This window comes from Pseudophryne corroboree, chromosome 1, assembly GCF_028390025.1.
Source record: "Pseudophryne corroboree isolate aPseCor3 chromosome 1, aPseCor3.hap2, whole genome shotgun sequence".
NCBI lineage: Eukaryota > Metazoa > Chordata > Amphibia > Anura > Myobatrachidae > Pseudophryne > Pseudophryne corroboree.
The window spans coordinates 240,503,845-240,529,046 of record NC_086444.1 but is presented as its reverse complement, the minus strand read 5'-3'; the positions used below and the strand labels follow the sequence as shown (position 1 = coordinate 240,529,046).

Genomic DNA, 25,202 nt, shown 5'->3' with positions numbered 1-25,202 from the left:
TATTTAATAGAAGATATTTAAGTTAGTTTGACATGACCTATCCCTCACAAAACCATGCTGGTTTCTATTAATAACCTTGGAGGTTTCTAAGTGCTCCTGTATGCTATTCTTTATTATAACTTCCAATATTTTGCCCACTATAGATGTCAGACTTACAGGACTATAGGTACCAGGATGAGTTTTAATTCCCTTTTTAATTATTGGCACTACCACTGCTATATGCCAGTCCTTTGGTACCATGCCTGATGTCATTGAATCATAGAAAATCCAATATAAAGGCCTTGCTAGTTCTGAGTTAAACTTCATTAGAACCCTTGTGTGAAGTCCATCCGGATCAGGAGATTTATTTATCTTAATTTTGCCTAGTCTCTCCCCGACTATTTCCTAATTTAACCAAGTACTTAGCAGTAGGATGTTATCGTCGCTTTTGTTGTGTACTAAACCCACCATCTTGTCCTCTCTAGTAAACATGATGAAAATTATTTGTTCAATATTTCTGGTTTATCTGTGTCATCATTAATCAAGACAACCAACTCGCCTTTTAATGGTCCTATATTCATTTTTTTTTTTTTTTACCTTTTGCCGTTTGTATACTTAAAAATCTTTTTAGGGTTGCCATGTGGCCATGTAGCATATTGTGAACTTGGGTTGGGGTGGAATAGGGAGGCCAAAATTATTTTTATTTTTGCACATGGGCCCACCACACAGGTTCCGTCACTGCATCTGTGAATACAGCCAACAGAGAAGCAGGTGTTACAAGTGAAAAAAAATCAACCTGTAAATGACTAAAATATATTAATCTATTTTTAGCACTATTCAGTGACAACTTTTAGTATAAGCCCCTCTAAGTATTCATTTTTAGCACTATTCAATGACAACTTTAAGTATAAGCCCTTCTAAAGTATTTTAAATCTTGTTCATTCTGTAACAGGGGCATTCCATTCATAAAATCCATCCTGTCCATCTGAAGAGATACATTGTCACATAACTCTGCCAGCAAAAGTATTAATGAAAAGAAGAAAAAGAAAAAAACGTCCTATTAATTTTATCCGATAATTTCATAAAGTGCCTAGGAGTATTGTGTGATGTGATGCTGATGTGATGCTGTGCTTATCATGCTTTGTATTCTTACTTTGGGCTGCATTGATAGTGCATGCTAACAGAAAGAATAGCCTTGCTTATCTCTTTCCCAGCTGCAGATAATGTGTGCTAAGTGCTTTTCATGCCTCTACGTCATATTGTTTGTATTTGTGAATAGCACGATCAGGGCAAGAACCATTTACTGGAAACCAAGTTACAAATTACAATACACAGCCAAGCTGTAAGATCTTTTGGAATATGAACTTCATTACTTTTATGTAATATAGGAGTTAGTCAGCATCACTGTCTACTAAATGTGTAAACAAGATGTAATCTCAAAAATATTATCCCAAGTCATAATGCATACACAAAAGTAAAAGCAATTAAAACTGGAGTTAATAAGGATAAACAATTTTATATGCTATTTAAAGCTTTCTGTTTGTGTAACACACTGCCTGTGCCGATCGGAGAAAGAGTTTGTTCTTTAAGCACATATCTGACATGTTTTTAAATATTTTTTAGCATCTTTAGCAAGCAATGTCTCCTAGATATTAAGAGACAACATCTTAGTTTTAACAATACCTGAAGTTTAATGACTCTGGACCACAACAGCTGACCTTATAAATACAGGAACAATCCGTTTAGCAGATGGTGTACCCCAGTGACGTGTGGTGGGGTGAGGCAGGTGAGGCAGAACCTTTCCTGTCATACTTATGTTTAAACCAGAGCTTTGACTGAATAAAATATATGAAAAATACTGATAATTTGTTTGAAATGTCTTCTTTGCATTATTCTAATAATTTTATAGCCCAAACTCTGGAGTAAAAAGTCTATGGCAGGTGAGGTAGTGCCTCACCTGTGTATCCTTTCCACACATCTCTAATCAAAACTCACCAGATTTCCAGAAGTTTATAATGCTGCACCTGTGTATAATGCCCAGATGTACCCTTTGGCTCATGTATTGCATGTAAATCTGGCTCTGGGGTTAGCCAGTTCCTCCTGAGCCATTTAGCTCACCGCACGTCCCTGGTGTACCCTGAGGAGCCTGTCTATGAGCAGTCTTCTACAACAAAGATAAATCCGGAACCACCATCAGGTGCATCTGTTTCCACAATAACCATCACAGGATAACACAGAATAGGTTTAGTGTTAAAAACTACGTTTAATTGCCAAAATGCTCTATTTCAGTGGTTCTCAAACTGTGTGCCGCCCTGGGGTGCCTCAGGACACTTGCAGGGGTGCCCTGGGTTGGTGGCCCAGGACCAATTATAAAAAAATATAGTTCATGTAATAGACATGTATGGCTGTCAATCATAAAATAGGTGAACAAACAGAAGCAAATCTTGTCCCTCACCACTCAACCTAAGGATGACATCTAAACACAATTTACTTAACTGAATATTTATCTCTAAATTTCTCAATAAACTTTTGGCCTAGGGGTGCCGTGAAAACAATACTGATACTCTAGGGCGCCGTGATCCAAAAAAGTTTGGGGACCACTGCCATATTTGCTTCTACAGACCATTTGAGTGGAGCAACAACAACTGAAAATGAGCGATTACTTTTTCTGTAATAATTAGCAAATCCTTAAAACCTGTAATAAAAATAATATATTGCCCAGTAAGTAACAGACAATGGTTATGTTATGTAACAGATAACAGTATTGGTTGTGACAGAAACCGCTGGAAGTCAATTCTAATGTATGGATTAAAGATAGCAGCAAAATCCGAAAACAATTCCAAGGTCAGGACAGACAGCATACAAATGTAGTCAAATAAAGAAATCCAAGGTCAAATTAATCAGCAGTATACAGTATGCCACCAAATCCAGATGCACAAGTAGAAATCCATCATTGTTTTTCTGTAGCTTTTAGGGCTGAATTTACATCAAAAACTTTGTTTTGTGTGTATTTCTCTTTTAAATCCAACCCTCAAACCCGCCAAGAATCAACCCCATATATGTAATTTTTTTTAAAGGTGCCCCCTAACTGATCAGATATAAATATATTAACTGCAACAAGTTTTTATTATTATTACCCCTATTATTTTCTGCAGTGCCAGATTAAGGTCCACAGGGGCCTGGAGCTGAAATTTATGAAGGGCCTATTGTTTACCACTGCAGTGGATGTGACCAGTGATGCGGTGGTGTGACTAAAGAGGTAGGGGAATGACCAGTGCTAGTCTGGATGGTGGGGTGGCCTGTGCTGTGGGGGTGTTCTGCATAGAGGGCATAGCTAGTGCCTACCTATTTTGTTTTGGTGAACAGGTATGAACGGGTAGAAGTTCTAGAATGCTTAGGTTAACAAAAAGTAATAAAATCCATTATTGTCCACTGGCTTTTATTATTATTATTATTATTATTTATTATCATCCTTTATTTATATGGCGCCACAAGGGTTCCGCAGTGTCAGGAATCAGTGTTCAGCAGCATCTCACTTACCAGCGCGCTGGTGTGCAGGCCTCCGGAGGTCACGGCCCCAGCTATGGCTGCATGAATGCACTGTCAGCGAGCGTCATAACTAATGTCGCTGAGTACCCCTGAACCACATCTCTTGGCTCCCGTTTCTGCTGGTCAGTCTCCTGCAGCCCATAGCTCACTGTGCTCCACTCAACCAGTACTATCTTTTGGTAAAATACTGGTTTCAGCCAGCAACCAGCAGTACATTGCATTAACTGTCTTCAGAATTACTCTCCTGGTGAATCACTAGCTCCAGCTAACTCTCAGCTGATCTGGACACCCAATCCAGCGGGGTGTGTTCTCACAGAGTTCAAACATCCAATCATCACAGAGCAAGGGGTATAAGTTCCAGTCCATGGCTCAGTCTCATGGCCTCGGACAACAAGTCACATTCGGTGTGCAAGTTCTCCTGCTTCGTGTGTTCCTGTCTCCATTGATTCCCCGTTGTTACTCCCATCGCCTCATTCTCCAGCCTTCATTTCTCCTGCCTGCTTCAGACTCCAGCCACAGCCTGCTACATCCATCTGCAGTAAGAGACTCTCCTCAGGTGTTTGTTCATTGCCTAACCTGTGCACCTAATTACCAGCATTCCATTCTGTGCATTGCATCCAGTACTTAACAAACTTGCTGTGTTAGGACTGTCTCCTGCCTGGGCCTTGCTTGGCTATAAGAACTTGTGTGTTACAGAGACTGTGTGCTTTTCTACAATTGCCGGAGTTCTGTCTGCTTCAAGTTATATTTATCAATACCGTTTGCATCCAGTTATCAAGTTTACCTTCATTCCTCATTTGTGTTACCAGTGACTTTTGAATATTCATTTCCTTGTATTAAGTTACCGTTCATTATTCCTATTATCAGTTGTACCAGTTATTATCCATACTTCAGTTCCTGTTATTTTATCATCAATTGCATTCCACTTCACCTGTTATTCAATTGCTTTGTGACCCTTGTGACATAATAAATATCAGCGCCTATGCGCAGGACTTTTCTTCGGTCTCCTTGTGTAATACATCACACCTACACTGACCCACTAGTGCCCCCTCCGGGGACAGACAAAACCAGAGACCTGACACTGGAGAGGTGAATGCTGGAACCCAATTTCCTGGTTAAGGTGGAAAGACGACACCACCTTAGGCAAATAACCAGGACGAGTTCTAAGAACCGCCCGGTCATGGTGAAAAATCAGAAAGGGTCACCGACAGGACAAGTCTGAAACCCGTCTAGCAGAGGCAATAGCCAGCAGGAACAAGACCTTAAGAGTAAGCCACTTAAGGTCCACAGACTCAAAAGGTTCAAACAGAGACTCTTGTAAGGCATCCAGAACAACCGACAAATCCCAAGGAGCCACAGGCAGAACATAGGGAGGTTGAATCCGTAAAACACCGAGTGAATGTATGAACATCAGGGAAAGTCGCAATTTGTCTCTGAAACCATATTGACAAGGCAGAAATATGAACCTTGAGGGAGGCCAGATGAAGGTCTAAGTCCAGACCCTGTTGCATCATAATTCTTGTATGCATCATAATTCTTAGCCGCACACCAGGTGAAGTAAGAATTCCAGAACTTATAATAAATCCGAGCCAAAGCTGGATTACGGGCTTTCAACAGAGTTTGAATGACCGCCTCAAAAAATCCTTTGCGGAAGTAGAAGAGGATGCTCTATCGAAAGACCCTGCAGGTCTGAGAACCAATGCCGTCTGGGCCACGCTGGAGCGATTAGAAGTAGTAATCCTCCTTCTTGCTTGAACTTCCTTATCACCCCGGGCAGAAGTGACACCGGAATGAACACGTATGGCAGCTGAAAGTTCCATGGAATTGCCAGTGCGGCCACGAATGCTGCTTGAGGATCCCTTGTCCTTGCTCCGAAGACCGGAACCTTGTGATTGTGTTGAGACGCCATCAGGTCTACATCTGGTAGGCCCCACTTGTCCACTAGGAGTTGAAAGACTTCTGGATGAAGACTCCACTCTCCGGCGTGTACATTCTGATGACTGAGGAAGTCCGCTTCCCAGTTGAGGACTCCCGGAATGAACACTGCCGATATGGCTGGCCGATGGCGTTCCGCACAACGAAGAATTTTTGATACTTCCATCATTGCCATGCGGCTTTGAGTGCCGCCTTGATGATTTATGTATGCCACCGTGGTGGCGTTGTCTGACTGTACTTGAACAGGCCTGTTCTGTACTAGAGGTAGGGCTAGTGTCAATGCATTGAACACTGCCCGCAATTCCAGAATGTTTATCGGGAGGAGAGATTCCTCCCTGGTCCACCGACCCTGAAGAAAGTGTAGCTCCAACACCGCGCCCCATCCCCTCAGACTGGCATCCATCGTCAGAAGGACCCAGTTGGAGATCCAGAAGGGACGATCTCTGCTCAGTTGACGGTCCTGTAGCCACCAGCTCAGTGACAAGCGGACCTCCGGAGTCAAGGAGATCATGCGAGTCCTGATCTGGTGTGACAGGTCGTCCCACTTGGAGAGTATCAACGTCTGCACAAGGCGGGAATGAAATTGAGCGTACTCTACCATGTCGAAAGCCGACACCATGAGGCCTAGTACTTGCATCGCCAAGTGTATCGACACACGTGGGCGAGAGAGGAAGCATCTTATCTTGTCCTGAAGTTTCAGGACCTTCTCCGGAGACAAAAACAACCGCTGGTTGTGGGTGTCCAATAGTGCTCCCAGGTGCACCATGGGAAGATTTCTTCCAGTTGATGAGCCACCCATGGGCTTGCAGGAATTGGACCGTCAGTTCCAGATGACAGGGGACAACCTCTGGAGAGTTCGGCAGGATCAACAAGTCATCCAGATATGTCAGGATCCTGATACCCTGACAGCGGAGTAGAGCCGTCATGACCGCCATGACCTTGGTGAAAATTCTTGGAGCCGTGGTCAGACCTTCAACAAACCAAAAGAAAATAAGTATTCCCTGTTATGGGCTCACTCGGACATTCACACTCAATTATTTCTATAAGTCAAAATATCAAAAGATAGTTGACCACTAATAGTAAAATATAACTTTTATTACATATATTTAAAACAACTGCGAAATATGGTAAATGTGACTAAAGTGATAATTGGGAAATATATATGTGTGAATTAAAATGTTATTCCACTGTTATTTCAATATCTTTCAACTCTAATGTTCTTACACTGTTTCATTTGTTGTAGCAATATTTGTTGCAATTTACCACCTCCAGACACCAAGAACGATACATGGGTATCTGTCAGGGTGATAATATGTGTCTGTTATGACTGTATTGTTCCAATCTCATTAAAGGTCCTAGGCTTGTAATTTTGGATCTAATACTTCTTCAGTATTAGCAGTGTGCGCACCACTGCATTCAAATACACCCCTTTTCTTAACCATAAATAAACCTTTTAAGAAGATTGGGTGTGTGTCTTTTATTATTCCAGGGCTAAGGCAATGTACTATATATCGTGGGATATTTGCTTATTGTATGTCTATGAAAAGTGTTTCACTAGTATCATCCTTAATATACAGTACATATGCCGTAGCCCCTATGGTGACAGCTTCACTATGCAATCAACTTCCACACCACTCTTGTAATTGTTCATCAAAATTCCTATTGCAAACTGGTATGAAGCTTATCTTGTATGGTGATGTATGTTTCACATTCCTAAAAATATATATATACTGCAAGATTAACTTGACTGCCGTGGTCAGACCGAAAGGTAAGGCCTGGAATTGAAACTGTAGGTTGCCAAAAGCAAACCGAAGGTACTGTTGATGCGACACTGCAATAGGTACATACAGGTAAGCATCCAATATGTCCAGGGATACCATATAGTCCTTGGGCTCCAAAGTCAGAACAATAGAGCGAAGAGTTTCCATACGGAATTTAGAAACCTTCACAAATTTGTTCAAAGACTTGAGATTGAGAATGGGCCGGGAAGAATCATTCGGCTTCGGAACTAGGAACAGCGTTGAATAGTACCCCCTGGCTCTCTGAGACAGAGGCACCGGCACTATCACTCCCATGTCCAGGAAGGATTGTACCACCAGATGGAGAGTCTTTGCTTTTACCGGATATGTAGGGATCTTTGTTAAGCAAAACTGGAGAGGGGGACGTTTCTTGAAAGAGATGGCGTATCCGTGAGCGACGACTTCCCATACCCAGGCATCCGAAGTGGTCTGTAACCATATCTGAGCAAATTGTAGAAGTCGGCCTCCCACCCTGGGATCCCCCAGGGGGAGGCCCGCCCCGTCATGCAGCAGGCTTGTCTGTTTTGGAAGCAGGCTGACGGGCAGCACAGGCACATTTAGGTTTGGGCTTAGTGGATTTGGCAGTGCAAGCCTGTTTCGGGTACGCCTGACCCTTTGCTTTACCTGGAGGTCGAAGGGAACGAAAGGAAGTACTCTTAGCCTTCGGGGCCGAAGGTGTAGTACTAGGTAGACATGCAGTCTTAGCAGATGCTAAATCAGCAACAATCTTATTGAGCTCTTCCCCAAAAAGTTTGTTCCCCTTAAAAGGGATCACCTCCAAGGTCTTTTTAGAGTCCAGATCTACAGACCAGGACTGTAACCAGAGGATCCATCGAGCCAGAATAGACGTAGTAGATGCTTTGGCCGCCAGGATACCAGCATCAGATGCCGCCTCCTGAATATAATGAGAGGCTGTAATAATGTATGTGTCACAACTGAGGGCTGGTGTTGGTGTGAGGCTACCTCAGTTGTAGGGGCTGGCGTATAGATGAATCTAGGTGGCTGAATAGGACTCCTAGACATAGAGAACTTCTACCACCAATACCCGAAGATGTGACCACGACAACAAAGATAAAAATAAATGTTCGTTTATTAGATACAGTTCTGGTGGTACACTGGCAGTTAGCACAAGATGAAATGAAAGATGATTCAAAAACAGTATATGGTTCCAAGAACAACAACAGCTGCAATGTTTCCTTAGGTGTGGTATCTGCACAAGACTAGCTTGGGAGTTTAAGGAGATGGACAGTCCTTACCAACACCTAGGTGCTGTAGAATAGATGGTAACTGGAACTAATCAGCAGATGGAATACAGAGGCTGAATGCACTGTAGAAGAATGAATATCTGTAGACTGCCGGTTTTGCCGGATGAAACGGAAGGTGAAGAACTGTAGATGTAGTGCAGGTCCGATGAAACAGATAATAGGAGTAAATAACACAAATGATGCTAGAGATCGATGAGTTGAGAAACAGATGACTTGGTACTGTAAATGTCAGGAACACCGATGACAGTAGATAGGTGAACACCAGTGGGAGCACAATGCTGGAAGCTGGTGTTAACTCAAATCCCTGCTTCACGCAGAGAACACTGATGATACAAGGAAGTCAGGCAGGCACCGCAGGGTGTTGATTGGCGCTGGTCTCTGTAGAACTCGAGACTTCAGGAGCTGGAATACCTGGAACACAGTTAGAGTCACAGAGAGCAGAGACAGGATACACTTGGTGATGACAACCAAAGCACTGACGATTTCCTGGTCTAAGATCAGTCCCTTTATACCCTCAGCAGAGCAGGGATTGGATCAGCAATCAGGCAAGCTCAGCAGGACTGCGGATTGGTAGAAACAGGGTCACATGATCAGAACCAACATGGCTGCGCCCATACTGATTCTTGGAGGGAACCCTGGCTTGTACCCTGACTTTCACAGCAATGGCGGCAGCGGCCACAGGACCCAGAGAATGACAATACTGCACAGCATTTCCCCAGCGCCAGCAACAGACGCTACGGGAGGTGAGAGGCACTGCACAGTCCCATAGTGTACTAACAAGGTAATTGCGGCAAGCGGCCGCGGCTGACAGGAGACATCACACGGATCCATCCACACGCTGGAAGCGCAGCAAAGGCGGCGGTGGCCGCAGCTGACAGGATGTATAATGCAGAGCCGTCCACAAGCTGAGAGTCCAGTAATAGCGGCGAAGGCCGCGGTGATTCAGAAACGCGCCTGAAAGCTAACGGGGAAGGAATATGAAGTAGGAACATAACATCATGACTGAGACCCGGCCCTGGAACGCTGAGCCAGCCTCAGAAGACACCTGAAAGGTAAAAAATAATGTCTAGTAGTCCGGATCGTGACAGTATGACATTATCAGGAAAATTAGACAGTAGTTCCGCTTCAACTTCTAGAACCCAGGCCTCTAAAGCTTTAGCAGCCCAAGAGGCCACAATAGTAGGCCTGTGTAGAGCTTCAGCAAGAGAGTAAATAGACTTCAAGCAACCCTCCACACGCTTATCCGTCGGTTCCTTCAGAGAGGTGACGGTAGTGTCAGGCAGAGCAGATGATACCACCTGACGTGCGACTTGTGAGTCCACCGGTGGCGGTGTTTACTTAACTCTGCAACGAGGGGATAACGAGCTAGCATCTTCTTAGACAGGGAGAATTTCTTTCCTGGATTTTCCCAGGATTCCTGACGTATGTCCACTAAGTGGTTAGAATGTGGCAAAACTAATTTAGTAACCTTCCTAATCATCAATCTGAAGAATCAGCCTGATAGCCTTCAAGAGGTCAGGAACATTCACTTGAGTTATAGATTCCCATCAGAAGCATCTGCATCAGTGTCTGAGGGGTCAGTATATGCGCCATCTTCATCAGATGAAGTATCTGAAACATGTGTGGATAGTGAGGAAGTAATGGCCTGCTTAGATGACCCCTTGGTCTTAGGCTGGCGAGGGTTAGGATTTTGTTTAGCCAAAGACTGATTTAATTGCTGTAACAGAGAGGACAGAGTATCTGCCCATGCAGGGACAATATGTGGCTGTAATGGCACATGATGTCCCATAGGAGGCGCAAGTCTAGTTACCAGCGCAGTCAGTAAATTAGAAAAATTAGCCCACAGTGGGTCATGAGTTACTCCCGTTGCTGTAGACTGACTGAGGGGTATAAAACCCCCAAGCACCTGAACCCTCAGCTGCAATATTTTCCTCTGAGACATCCACGGCATTAGCACTGCATGAAGCAGGATCGGTCATAAAATTATTACCCTGTTGAGCTGACATTATATGAAAGCGTAACTGTAGGGCAAATTAGTACAATATAAGCAGACAAAGTACCTGACAAAAATCCAGCTGTATAGTGTGACTACAAGCAGAGCACACACACACAGAGGATTTTAGAGGTATATGGTGACTGTAATACACAGAGAAAAATACCAGAGTAGTATATCCTGTGAAACACTATATTACATGATAACCCTGATGCACTTAGCCCCCCTCAGGGTACAGAATATAGGGATAGCAGTATATGTGAGATACACGGAATGGAAATCACACAGCAGCTATTGGCACACACAGTCACATGTACAATGCAGAAATTATCACAAATAACAATAAAACTGCACTGGACTAGAAATACTAAGTAACTGTACTACTAAGTAAAGCTATGTAGCTATATACTGTAGATAGAACAATGCACAGTAAAAACTGGATGTATATCCCTGGGTACTTGTACAAAATATACCTGAATGTATGCACTTGTTCTTAACTAACACTATCTAAAGACATGTAGAATACTTAAGTGTCCAGTAAATGCACAGCGCTGATGATGCAGACGGCTTTACAGAGGAGACATTGAGATGCAGCTGCAGGGTGGGAACATTAGCAGTAAATGGCGCCTGGGGCTGGGGGAGGGGCTACAGGTCAGAGCCTTATCCCCTTGCTGGACTTCACCACAGGGTACTGTGGGCCTTAGCGAATCGGATTTTTAGAGAATACGACCTGTGCCCTTGCCCTCGTGGTCTAGTGGGGTCCATATACGGCCACAGTGTCCACGCCAGCGCAATCCTAAAGACCGCACCGGATCGCGATTTCCAGCGGGTCCCGCCTGGGAGACCCTCTTACCTCCTCCCTGGATGCGGCCACGCGATCCCGGAGAGAGTGGCAAGTGTGTGTGCCCTATAAAGAACTGGAGCCTTCCGCTGTAAGTACCTTGCAACCAGGGTGCGGGAGTATACAGCGCCGCTGGGGGAGGTGAGGGAGCCGCAGCATGATATTGTAAAATGACATATAACACTCCCTGTTAGCTGCCTGCACTGCAGGCACCAACTTCCAGACTGAGCTCCTGTGCACGGAGGCGGGGTTATAGAGGAGGTGGCGCTATTCATCCTGGAAACAGTCAAAGCTTTTAGCCTCTTGGTGCCTCGGATCAAGATCTAACTCTACACCCCCGATGTTATCCCTGTGGAACCCCAGTGTACCCCGCTGCAGAAAGTAGGAATAGGAAGTGAGATATGAGAGAGAGAGATGGGAGTAGGAATAGGAAGAGAGAGACAGAAAGACAGTGGGATGATAGGAATGGGAAGAGAGAGATGAGAGGAATGAGAAAGAGAGAGAGAGAGAGAGATGGGTTGAAGAGAGAGAGAAAGAAAGAAAGAAAGAAAGAAAGAAAAAGAAAGAAAAAGAAAGAAAGAAAGAAAGAAAGAAAGAAAGAAAGAAAGAAAGAAAGAAAGAAAGAAAGAAAGAAAGAAAGAAAGAAAGAAAGAAAGAAAGAAAGAAAGAAATAGGAGGAAAGAGAGAAATGGGAGAAATAGGTGGTGTCACAATCCTGACTAAAATCATATCATTTGGTGACTTACCTCTGTCATCAATCCTGTAACCTGCATGTTTTCTGCTGGCTGGGACAAACAGCTCACCAGTATCATGAGTTCTCTGTGTGCTGTGCTCATTCTTTGCTAACGAGTACATCTGTTTTGATTAACCTTCTGTGTGAATTCAGAACTCAGCAAGTCTCTGCATGGTGTGCCTGCATAGCAATCCAGGGCCGGCGCTACCATTAGGCATTAGGCAGCTGCCTATGGGCGGCAGCCACTAGAGGGCGGTAAACTCCTGCTGAATAAGATTTACTTAAAACATTTATTTATGCTAGCCTAGCAGTGGTCGCGGCGCAGGTCTGGCCAGCCGCAACCACCATTATCAGTCATCTTCACCCCCAGCCAGGGCCGCCTAGGTGAAGGGTTTGCTGCCCCCCCCTCCCCTCCCCCTTGCTGACCGCTCCCGGAAACAACCGCCCGGGCCAGCAGAAAGCAGAAAACAGCTGTGGCTCCCCTTCACACCTCTGCAGCTACACGGGCAATAGCTCAGCCAGGCAGGCTGCAGTGAGGGAGTGCATCTCATCACCACAGGACAGCTGATGGGCCTCCGGAATGCCAGCACAATACGAAGTAGGGAGCCTGCACACGGGTGATAGGAGACTGCTGAAAAGAACATTAATCACATTAGAACAGGCTTTTTCAACCAGTGTGCCTTCAGAGTGAATTGTTGGCCCGGGTTCTTCTTAGAGGATCAGTCATGCTCTGCCCATGACCTATGCCTTAAAAATGATGTGATATCATAGGTCACAGCCGCCGCGTCTCACCACCCAGCCAGCCCACCCGCCTGCATACACATCTTTCAGTTCCTGCCTGCATCCACAGCTTTCCTTGGCCACCCACATACACACCTGCCCGACCGCCTGCTGCTCAGTATTCGCAGCAATCCACTATGAACAACCCCTCGCCACTGAGGGACAGGGAGGAGGACAGCTGATAATATTTGTTATTTTATTTCTCCTGTGGGGACCAATAGGATTTCAATAGGATTTATGTGGGGAGAATAACAATTTATGGACTTATGGGGGGAACAATGTGAATAATTCATGTGGGGAGAAATGTGATTGATTTATGGGGGTAATTCCAAGTTGATCGCAGCAGGATTTTTGATAGCAATTGGGCAAAACCATGTGCACTGCAGGGGAGGCAGATATAACATGTGCAGAAAGAGTTAGATATGGGTGGGTTATTTTATTTCTGTGCAGGGTAAATACTGGCTGCTTTATTTTTACACTGCAAATCAGATTGCAGATTGAACACACCACACCCAAATCTAACTCTCTCTGCACATGTTATATCTGCCTCCCCTGCAGTGCACATGGTTTTGCCCAATTGCTAACAAAAATCCTGCTGCGATCAACTTGGAATTACCCCCTATGTGTGGAGCAATGTGATTGTTTTTTCTGTGTGGATTTTTTTTATTTTTTTTATTTTACTGTGAGGGCCAATGTGTGTTTTTTTCTGTGGGGAACTGATGGTGTGCCTTGGCAATTTTAAAATTATTATTTGGTGTGCCACGAGTAAAAAAAGGTTGAAAATCACTGCATTAGAAGGTATGAGGCGCTGCACCAAGAGATTTACAGCCTTACATAACAGCTACTTTAACCCTTAAAAGCTGCCCTGCACTGTGGGGGGAGTCTCTTTTGGGACACAATTTTCCCGGAAGCAACTTGACCTCTTGACCTAAAATAGCACTTTCTTGCTTTCTATCTTATACACTGGCAGACATTCTATCTATCTATCTATCTATCTATCTATCTATCTATCTATCTATCTATCTATCTATCTATCTATCTATCTATCTATCTATCTATCCAGTGGTCGAAGTGGGGCGGTATACGGCAGTATACCATTGACCCAGAAATGCAGAACTGAAAGTGCAGCAGGAGGCGAGGGAAGTGGCCATCCTGCTGCACATTGTGCTCCCCGTCCATGCGCGGCGGCCGGCGGCTGTGTAGAGTGCTGCATTAGCTTACAGCCGCTCACCGCCAGCCGCCCGACACCGCCAGCCACTCACCGCCATCCACCAGTCGCCCACCGCCAGCAGCCCACCGCTCACCGCTGCCAGCCACCAGCAACAAATGAGGTAATGTTCCCCTGTCGTCACTCTCTCTCCCTGTCGTCACTCTCTCTCCCTGTCGTCACTCTCCCTGTCGTCACTCTCTCTCCGTCGTCCCTGTCGTCACTCTCTCCCTGTCGTCACATTCTCTCTCCCTGTTGTCACTCTCCCCGTCGTCACTCTCTCTTTCTCTCCGTTGTCACTCTCTCTCCCTGTCATCCCTCTCTCTCCCTGTCGTCACTCTCTCTCCCTGTCTTCCCTATCGTCACTCTCTCTCTCACTGTCGCCACTCTCTCTCCCTGTCGTCACTCTCTCTCCCCGTCGTCACTCTCTCTCCGTCGTCACTGTCGTTACTCTCCCCGTCACTCTCTCCCCGTCGTCACTCTCTCTCTCCCCGTCGTGACTCTCTCTCTCCCCGTCGTCACTCTCTCTCCCTGTCGTCACTCTCTCTCCCTGTCATCACTCTCTCTCCCTGTCTTCCCTGTCGTCACTCTCTCACTATTGCCACTCTCTCTCACTGTTGCCACTCTCTCTCACTGTCGCCACTCTCTCTCCCTGTCGTCTCTCTCTCCCTGTCATCACTGTCATTACTCTCTCCCTGTCATCATTCTCTCTCTCCCTGTCGCCACTCTCTCTCTCCCTGTCGTCACTTTCTCTCTCCCTGTCGTCACTCTGGCTGTCCCTGCTGTCACAATTTCAGCTATTTCAGTGTGCTACAATGTGAATTTCGGCTCATTCAGTGTGCTACAATGTGAATTATGGCTCATTCAGTGTGCTACAAGGTGAATTTCTGCTCATTCAGTGTGCTACCATGTGAATTTCGGCTCATTCAGTGTGCTATAATGTGAATTTCGGCTCATTCAGTGTGCTACAATGTGAATTTTGGCTCATTCAGTGTGCTACAATGTGAATTACGGCTCATTCAGTGTGCTACAAGGTGAATTTCGGCTCATTCAGTGTGCTACAATGTGAATTTTGGCTCATTCAGTGTGCTATAATGTGAATTTGGGCTCATTCTGTGTGCTATAATGTGAATTTCGGCTCATTCAGTGTGCTACAATGTGAATTTCGGCTCATTCAGTGTGTTACAATGTGAATTTTGGCTCATTCAGGGGTATATTTACTAAGGTCCCGATTTTGACCGAGATGCTGTTTTTTCTTCAAAGTGTCATTTCGGTAATTTACTAAGCAAAAATCTCGGCAGTGATGAGGGCATTCGTAATATTTTGGAAGTCTTAGGAAAAAATCACGAATCAATACACCATCGGTCAAATACGCCTGCAATTTGGTAGAAATCGGTAATTTACTAAAAAGTGCAAATCACAAACACTGCCGACAATAGCCAAACACTGCCGTGCAGAAATACAATTCGTGAAAAAGTGCTAAAAAAAAAACAGACCTGCTTTTTTATCCCGTGTTTGTATAGGCATGCACGGATCCATGAGATCCGTGCATGTTTATCAGTGGGAAGGGGATGGGAAAGTGTTTATTTTTTGAAAAAAAAATGCGTGGGGTCCCCCCTCCTAAGCAAAACCAGCATCGGGCTCTTTGAGCCGGTCCTGGTTGCAAAAATATGGGGAAAAAAATGATAGAGGTTCCCCCATATTTAAACAACCAGTACCGGGCTCTGCGCCTGGTCCTGGTTCCAAAAATACAGGGGACAAAAAGCGTAGGGGTCCCCCGTATTTCTGAAACCAGCACCGGGCTCCACTAGCCAGATACATAATGCCACAGCCGGGGGACACTTTTATATAGCTCCCGGCGGCCCTGGCATTACATAACCAACTAGTCACCCCTGGCCGGGGTACCCTGGAGGAGTGGGGACCCCTTCAATCAAGGGGTCCCCCTCCTCCAGCCACCCAAGGACCAGGGGTGAAGCCCGAGGCTGTCCCCCCATCCATGGGCTGCGGATGGGAGGCTGATAGCCGTTGTGTAAAAAAATGAATATTGTTTTTAGTAGCAGTACTACAAGTCCCAGCAAGCCTCCCCCGCAAGCTGGTACTTGGAGAACCACAAGTACCAGCATGCGGAGGAAAACCGGGCCCACTGGTACCTGTAGTACTACTACTAAAAAAATACCCCAATAAAAACATGACACACACCTTGAAAGTATAACTTTAATACATACATACATACACACCTCCATATACACATACTTACCTTATGTTCACACGAGGGTCGGTCCTCTTCTCCATGTAGAATCCATGGTGTACCTGTGGAAAAAATTATACTCACAAAATCCAGGGTAGAAGGCTCTTCTTCTTGTAATCCATTTGTAATCCACGTACTTGTCAAAATAAAAAAACGGATACCCGACCTCGCACTGAAAGGGGCCCCATGTTTTCACGTGGGACCCCTTTCCCCGAATGCCAGAAACCCCCTCTGACTTATGTCTAAGAGGGTTCCATCAGCCAATCAGGGAGCGCCACATTGTGGCACCCTCCTGATTGGCTGTGTGCTCCTGTACTGTATGACAGGCGGCACACGGCAGTGTTACAATGTAGCGCCTATGCGCTCCATTGTAACCAATGGTGGGAACTTTGTGGTCAGCGGTGAGGTTACTTTCGGTCAACCGCTGACCACAAAGTTCCCACCATTGGTTATAATGGAGCGCATAGGCGCTACATTGTAACACTGCCGTGTGCCGCCTGTCATACAGTACAGGAGCACACAGCCAATCAGGAGGGTGCCATAATGTGGCGCTCCCTGATTGGCTGATGGAACCCTCTTAGACATAAGTCAGAGGGGGTTTCTGGCATTCGGGGAAAGGGGTCCCATGTGAAAACATGGGGCCCCTTTCAGTGCAAGGTCGGGTATCCGTTTTTTTATTTTGACAAGTACGTGGATTACAAATGGATTACAAGAAGAAGAGCCTTCTACCCTGGATTTTGTGAGTATAATTTTTTTCACAGGTACACCATGGATTCTACATGGAGAAGAGGACCGACCCTCGTGTGAACATAAGGTAAGTATGTGTATATGGAGGTGTGTATGTATGTATTAAAGTTATACTTTCAAGGTGTGTGTCTTATGCTTTTATTGGGGTATTTTTTTAGTAGTAGTACTACAGGTACCAGCAGGCCCGGTTTTCCTCCGCATGCTGGTACTTGTGGTTCTCCAAGTACCAGCTTGCGGGGGAGGCTTGCTGGGACTTGTAGTACTGCTACTAAAAACAATATTCACTTTTTTACACAACGGCTATCAGCCTCCCATCCGCAGCCCATGGATGGGGGGGGGACAGCCTCGGGCTTCACCCCTGGTCCTTGGGTGGCTGGAGGGGGGGGACCCCTTGATTGAAGGGGTCCCCACTCCTCCAGGGTACCCCGGCCAGTGGTGACTAGTTGGTTATGTAATGGCAGGGCCGCCGGGAGCTATATAAAAGTGTCCCCCGGCTGTGGCATTATGTATCTGGCTAGTGGAGCCCGGTGCTGGTTTCAGAAATACGGGGGACCCCTACGCTTTTTGTCCCCCGTATTTTTGGAACCAGGACCAGGCGCAGAGCCCGGTGCTGGTTGTTTAAATATGGGGGAACCTCTATCATTTCCCCCCCCATATTTTTGCAACCAGGACCGGCTCAAAGAGCCCGAGGCTGGTTTGGCTTAGGAGGGGGGACCCCACGCAATTTTTTTTTTATTTTAACCATGTTTTTTTTTTTTTTACAAGGTGCACAATGAAGCCCAGCACGGATCTCTCAGATCCGGCCGAGATTCATTGTATTAAAGTCGGCAGTGTTTTACAAGTCACTCACGTAAAACACTGCCTAAAAAAACGAATGACATCGACATCGGTAAAACCGAAAATGCAGAATACGGCAGCTTAGTAAATTAGTCGTACTAAATTCAAAAAGTTGCATATTTGCACTTTCGATGTCATTCGTGTTTGAACTTTGACCTCAAACGGGAAATACGAACTTTAGTAAATATACCCCTCAGTGTGCTACAAGTGAATTTCGGCTCATTCAGTGTGATACAATGTGAATTTCGGCTCATTCAGTGTGCTATAATGTGAATTTCGGCTCATTCTGTGTGCTACAATGTGAATTTCGGCTCATTCAATTTGCTACAATGTGAATTTCGGCTCATACCGTGTGCTACAATGTGAATTTCGGCTCGTACCGTGTGCTATAATGTGACTTTTGTCTCGTACCGTGTGCTATAATGTGAATTTTGACTCGTACTGTGTGCTATAAGGTGAATTTCAGCTCGTACTGTATGCTATAGGGTGAAAGGGGCACCAGTACTAGATAGTATAAGGGGTTCTACTACACTGGACATGCCCCCTTTTGGGTGATCACGCCTCCTTTTTGGGTGACCACGCCCCCTTTTCTGGAGCGCGCGCGCCGTCCTTGACTTTTGCATACCCCCACTTCAAAATTTCCACTTCGACCACTGTATATATCCATTTTTTAATAAGGCAGCACTCTGGAGTCTTGAAAATATGTGAAATGATGGTGTATTTATATATAGTACAAGTTCGCACCCACTTAGGGTGAATGAATCCTTGGGTGCTCAGTCAAATACATCCAGTAATCATCTCTACAGAAGTCCGCAATGGACAAACAGCAGTAGACCAGCACACCACCTCTTATGGGCCCTACACACTGGGCGATATTACGGAAAGATATGAACAATCTCGTTCATTAATGAACGAGATACCGTTCATATCTTTCAGTGTGGAGGCACCAGCGATGAACGGTGCGTGGCCCCGCGCTCGTTCATCGCTGGTGCCCCGTCGCTTGTGCATGCAGGCCAATATGGAGGATCTCATCCATATTTGCCTGCACTGCTATGGAGCCGGGTGACGGGGGAGTGAAGAAACTTCACTCCCCCCGTCACTGCCCCCTGCCGCCGGGTCGCCCGTCGGCCGTATCCACTGTCGGGCAGCTCGGTGGTGGATCACGCAGTGTGTAGGGCCCATTAGAAAAGTAGAAAAAAATAGCATTCTTTAATTTGTAAAAAGCTTCAGGCCTTCAACAAAACATAGCAGCATTTATACTCATCCGAATATCATGGATGCAGTCAGCATATTGGCAGATGGCTATCCCTACAGCCGGTTTCGGTTATTGCACCATTGGAAATTAAAGAATGCTCTTTTTTTCTACTTCTCTAAGAGGTGGTGTGCTGATCTACTGCTGTTTGTCCATTGCGGACTTCTGTAGAGATGATTACAGCTGGCACACGGCCTCTCAACCATGTGAGAGACAGTGACTCCTTCATTTTGAATCTGGAGCCATCCGCGGGCCAATCGGAGCTCACGGACCGGCAGCCAATTTTGATGTGGCATAATGTGTAAGGGCATTACTATTGTGTGGCAAAATGTTATAAGGGCATTACTGTACGACATATAATGTTATAAGGGGCAGTCCTACAGTGTGTCAAGACATGAATGGGCTCTACCAGAATGTGAATGGGCTCTACTGTGTGGTTTAGCGTAAGTGGTCTCTACTGTGAATAAGGGGCACTACTGTGTGACACAACCTGAATTAGGGGGGGGGGGGGGTGGGTTTAAGATTTGCCTAGGGTGCCGAGAAACCTTGCACCGGCCCTGTAGCAATCATTGAGGATTCTCATGCTGTCCTATACTTCCATGCCAGCACCCACAAGTCCAGTGGTTCCCAGATATACCTTCCTGTGCTCTCAGGACCTGTGGCCATTATTGCCTGTCTATGCACACACCACGCCGGAGTTCCCTCCAAAACCAGCTATGGACGTTGCCATGACAGTTCCTGGTCAGTTGACCTTCCAGGGTCCAATCCGGATTAACTTCCGCATAATGTGAGCCGCTCATCCACTCAGCTGTAAGCACTGGGTATAAGTTCCAGGTCTCAAGTACTAGCAAGCTGTCAGTGCTTTGGTGTCTCTCAGCCTGGAGAGAGCTCCAGAATCTCCTGCTGGTAACAGACTCTGTGCATGTTACCATCCCCTTCACTTCCTGACTCCCTGGATGATTTAAAGGGCCATCGCTGCCACTACATCCTGGCATCTCCAGACTCACTGGAAGTCCTCCAGTAATCCAGAGGGACAGTCCTATATCTCTAGCGGCCTTAGAAACTTTGCTGGTTCTTGCCAGCTTCCAGTTCTCCGCTGCGCAAAGTAGCGCACCATAGTTTCCGGAAAACCTGCCACTGCTGTCTACGACATTGCAGAATCCATTGTGCAGAACCACTGCCTCACAGCTACTGGGAAACCAGCAGTGCCGACACTGCACTGCACAGCATACGGAATTCCCATTGCGCTACCTCAGCTGCCCAGCATCTGGAAACCTGTGTTGCTGACATCCTCAGCTTCGGTTACAAGTATTGCTGACGTCCTCAGCTTCTGCTACAAGCATTGCCGACGTCCTCGGCTCCGTCTATAAGTATTGCTAACATCCTCAGCTTCTGTTACAAGCATTGCCGACGGCTTCGGATACAAGTAATGCTGACATCCTCAGCTTCTGATACAAGCATTGCCGACGTCCTCGGCTTCGGTTACATGTATTGCTGAAGTCCTTAGCTTCTGCTACAAACATTGCCGACATTCTCGGCTTCGTGTTCTAGTATCGCTGACATCCTCAGCTTCATCTTCAAGTACTGCTGTTGTCCTCAGCCTCGTCGACAGCCATCACACTGGTTGCAGCCAGTGATCTGTGACTTTCCTGCATTGCTGATCCTCCCAGCATTCTGTCAACTCACCAGTTCTCACGTGACTCTCCATTAGGCGACAACCCAGCTACCCATTGCACTGGTGGCTTCCACCACCAGTGTTCCAGTACCCATAGCTGGTCACCTTTCCTCATAGAGTACACTGCCTGACTGCCATGTCTGGACAAGCGGATCGTTCACTAAGCCAGCCCGATTCTGCTGACTGCGCTCAAGACCAAACCCAGTGTCCAGTACTAGTCCGGGTTCACAAATAACCTCAGCCATGACAGGGGGAAATGGAGAGATGGGAGGAAAAGGAAGAGAGAGAGAGATGGGAGAGAGGGCTGAGAGGAATAGGGAGAGAGAGCTGGGTGGTAGAGAGTAAGAGAGATCGGAGGAATAGGAAGAAAGAGAAATTGGAGGAATAGGGGGAGAGATGGCGGGAAGAGGGAGAAAGAGAGATGGAAGGAATAGGAAAAGAGAAAATTATATGGGAGCAATGGTGCTAGTAGAAAAAAATTCTTAGTGGTACTGTGTGTGCGCATACCCCAAAATGGGTGTGGACACATTGGGCGGGGTCAATGAATATAGGGGCGTGATACACATATGGGGGCCAGATACACATATGACGCCAATAGCTCAGTGCCATATATACATATGCCCCCAATAATGGCATATACACATATGCCCAATAGAGGAGTTCCAGATACACATATGCTCCCATTGTACCAGATACATATACGCCCCCAGTGCCACATATGCCCCCATAGTGCCAGATATGTCCCCACAGTGCAGATACACATATGCCTCCCAAGTGCAAGGTACACATATGCCCCCAGTGCCACATATACCCCCATAGTGCCAGATATGTCCTCACAGTGCAGATACACATATGCTCTCCCAGTGCAAGGTACACATATGCCCCCATAGTGCCAGATATGTCCCCACAGTGCAGATACACATATGCTCTCCCAGTGCAAGGTACACATATCCCCCCATAGTGCCAGATATGTCCCCACAGTGCAGATACACATATGCTCTCGCAGTGCAAGGTACACATATGCCCCCAGTGCCAGATATGTCCCCACCATACCAGATATACATATGTTCTCCCAGTGCAAGGTACACATATGCCCCCAGTGCCACATATGCCCCTGTAGTGCCAGATATGTCACCAAAGTGCAGATACACATATTCCCCCCAAGTGCAAGGTACATATGCCACCAGTGCCACATATGCCCCCATAGTGCCAGATATTTCCCCACAGTGCAGATACACATATGCCCCCCCCCCCCAAGTGCAAGGTACACATATGCCCCCATAGTGCCAGATTTGTCCTCACAGTGCCAAATACACAAGCACCCCCCCCCCCCCCCCCAGCTCACCTCTACTGTGTGAGAGGAGGAGAGCGCAGCCCGTGGCGCTCCTGTCTAGGGATGGCCATCGACCTTTGATGACTCAAAATCATCAATGGTCTACAGCCTATGTTGAATACTTTTACCATCGATGGTGTATAGCCAGATGGTTATACACCATCTATGGTAGCTGCATGCATGATGGTTTTTACCCCCATCTTTCAATTTTAGGGCTGCCTGTTGCTGCACAGGACTGCTAGGCTGTCAGCCAGCAGTCCTGCGTAGCCTCCAGCTCTTAAAATGTGTGTTAGAGCTGGGAATGGGATGTCCCTCCTCTTTAAGAGGCTGAGCTGTCACTCACAGCTCAGCTCTGCCTCCGGCTCTTACATAGCAGAAGAGCAAGCACCAGTGCCGTAACTAGACATTTTAGCACTGTGTGCAAAAAAACAGCATTGGCGCCCCCCCCCCCATATTCAAAACAGGGTTGCGGCGCGCAACAAAAATACAGGGGCATGGCTTCTTGGGGAAGGGGCTTGGCCACAAAATAATACAAGTTCATATTACACTGCACAGTAGTCTCCATTATTCAAATTACGCTGCACAGTATTGCCACTTGCACACATTACGCCAGGTAGAGCCCCCTTTTACACATTACGGCAGGTAAAACCCCTGTGACATTACATCAGGTAGAGCCCCTGTCACACATTACATCAGGTAGGGCTCCATTTTACACATTACTCCAGGTAGAGCCCCTATCACACATTACGCAAGGTAGAGCCCCCTTTTACACAGTACGGCAGGCAGAGCCCCCTTTTACACATTATGGCAGGCAGAGTCCCCTTTTAAACATTACGCCAGGTAGAGTTACGAGAGAGAGAGAGAGAGAGAGAGAGGGAGAGAGGGATGGATAGGGTTGAAAGGTAGAGAGAAAGAGAGTTGTGGGAAGTAGACAGAGAGTGAGGGGTGGGAGGGGGAGAGAGAGAGAGGGGGTGAGACACACACTCGTATATGAGACATACCATCAGCCTGCATGTGGGTGGCCCCCTGGGACATCACCAGCTGCCTGGGCTTTATGTGCCATTTAGAAATAATTGGCAACCGCAGCACGTCACCAGACATGCAGAGAGCACAGCCAGCAGCGGCGAGCGCTAACGTCCAGGGTCTTCCGTGTCTTGCAGCGCGACATGCAGACACAGCTGGCTGTGTTTGATCAAGGGATTCCCGGGCCCTCATATATATTTATGCTCCCAGTCCCCCACAATGCAGGCTATGCAGGTTGCATTCTCTATAGTCCTGGTCTCCGGTCTCCATCGGCGGCGACGTGTCTCTCAAATTAGGCGCCAGTTAGTGAACCAATCAGAGCTCATGAACCAGCAGACAGTCAGGAGCCGCAGCTGCCGGTCTGCGAGCTCTGACTGGCTCACAAACCGGCTCCTCATTTGAGAGACACACCGCCGCCGGAGAGTAGACCGGATGATCACTGAGGGACACAGGAGAGGCACGCACTGGCATCTCTCCTTCCCTCACACATACAGTACTGCAGCGGATGGAAAGTTCTCCGCCCCATACCGCCATACTTGCAGCACTGTATGGGAGGAATAGGAAGGATAGGAAGAAAAAGAGAGAAATAGAAACACACACACACACACACACACACACACACACACACACACACACACACACACAGTACTGGAAGCAGTCATACATATGTGGTGGGCAATAGAGGAAAGTTTTTTGAGTAGTGTAGTGTCCTCTTCTTCCACAATGTGCATGCACTACAGTATCTCTAACATTGGAGAGGCAGTGCACTACACATGCCAGGACTGCATGGCTGACAGCATTCCTCCGTCTCATAACTGACACAGACGTGTGTGTGTCCCCCCACCCCACCCCACCCGTCCACACACACCCTGTGCGCGGGTGCCAAGGTACTGTGACAAATCCAAGGTGGAGCTCTGGAAGAAGTAACAGGGAGGGGAAGACCCAATCACAGCAGAAAGAAGAGGACGGGGCTTTGGGACTCAGGGATTGAAAGGTACCGCTGAATGTGAGTGTCCGTTTCATCCATACCACGGGAAGGCAGCAGAATACAGTAACTGTTGGCCATGTACATTTTTTGATATGTGGAGGATGCAATTGTCTTGGTAACTTGACCACATGCCACTGTCCAGTGACTCGTCCTCCCCCCTGGCATAGGTCGATACTGGGGCTGGGGGAGGGGTTGTGTAGCAACTAGCAAGAACTTTTTTCTTCTTGTCTACAGCAGCACAGCAGTGGATCGTGTGGGCCTATTTGATGGGGGGCCTGGAGCTGCAGCTCCATCCGCCCCATTGTTAATCCGGCCCTGATTTTCTGTAGTGTTTTAGTATTAATACATACTGGCCCGCAATCATTTTTTCTTTTATTTGGGGCCCACTGTAATCCATTGGATAAAAAAAAATAAAAAATAAAAATCCATAGAAGCAGCTCCAAAGATGTTCCTTACACAAACTTCCTGTAGCTAATGACCAGTAAGCCCAACATTTAATAGGTGGGCAGCTTAATAAAACTCATGCCTTGTATTCCTACCATAATAGAAATAATGGTTACACGTAATGTGTCCGTCTATAAAATAGCATTTTTCCGATGATTTTCCTGCAGTTTTAACTTTAAAAAATCTGGCCCCCGGACCCCCACCACCACCACCACTACCCCACCCAACAAAAAAAAATGCCAATAAAGAGTAATTTTACCATACCGACCTTTAGTAAATTTAATCCATAGACAAATTCGTTTTCACAGTAGAAGTCTCATTAGAAGTGCTGATGTTGCGGTCATCACTGGTTTTGAAATGCCAACATATTCTGCAGTCCTATAAAAAAATATTAATCATAATAATATCCTGATTTTCAAAGCTATGGTTATTTTCTTTATTTTTATAATTGTAAAAATATTTTAGCGTGTATGTTCCCTCTGTTTTAAAATAAAGAGAACACACAACAAATCGAACAAATTCAGAATTTAGCATCTCCAATTTAATTTCATTTTATATAAACATGTTTATTACA

At 46.3% G+C, this 25,202-nt stretch overlaps 1 long non-coding RNA gene across 1 annotated transcript in view; it reads right to left on the bottom strand.

Annotated features, from left to right (window-relative positions):
* Window positions 1–363: 363 nt before the first annotated feature.
* LOC135055080 (uncharacterized) overlaps window positions 364–25,202 on the bottom strand; it is a 122,117-nt gene continuing 97,278 nt past the window's right edge. Inside the window, exons 3-4 of the long non-coding RNA XR_010243647.1 lie at window positions 24,897–25,006; window positions 364–723 (exon numbers count right to left, since the gene is read on the bottom strand). This is a non-coding gene — a long non-coding RNA (uncharacterized LOC135055080). The remainder of the gene's footprint in view (window positions 724–24,896; window positions 25,007–25,202) is intronic.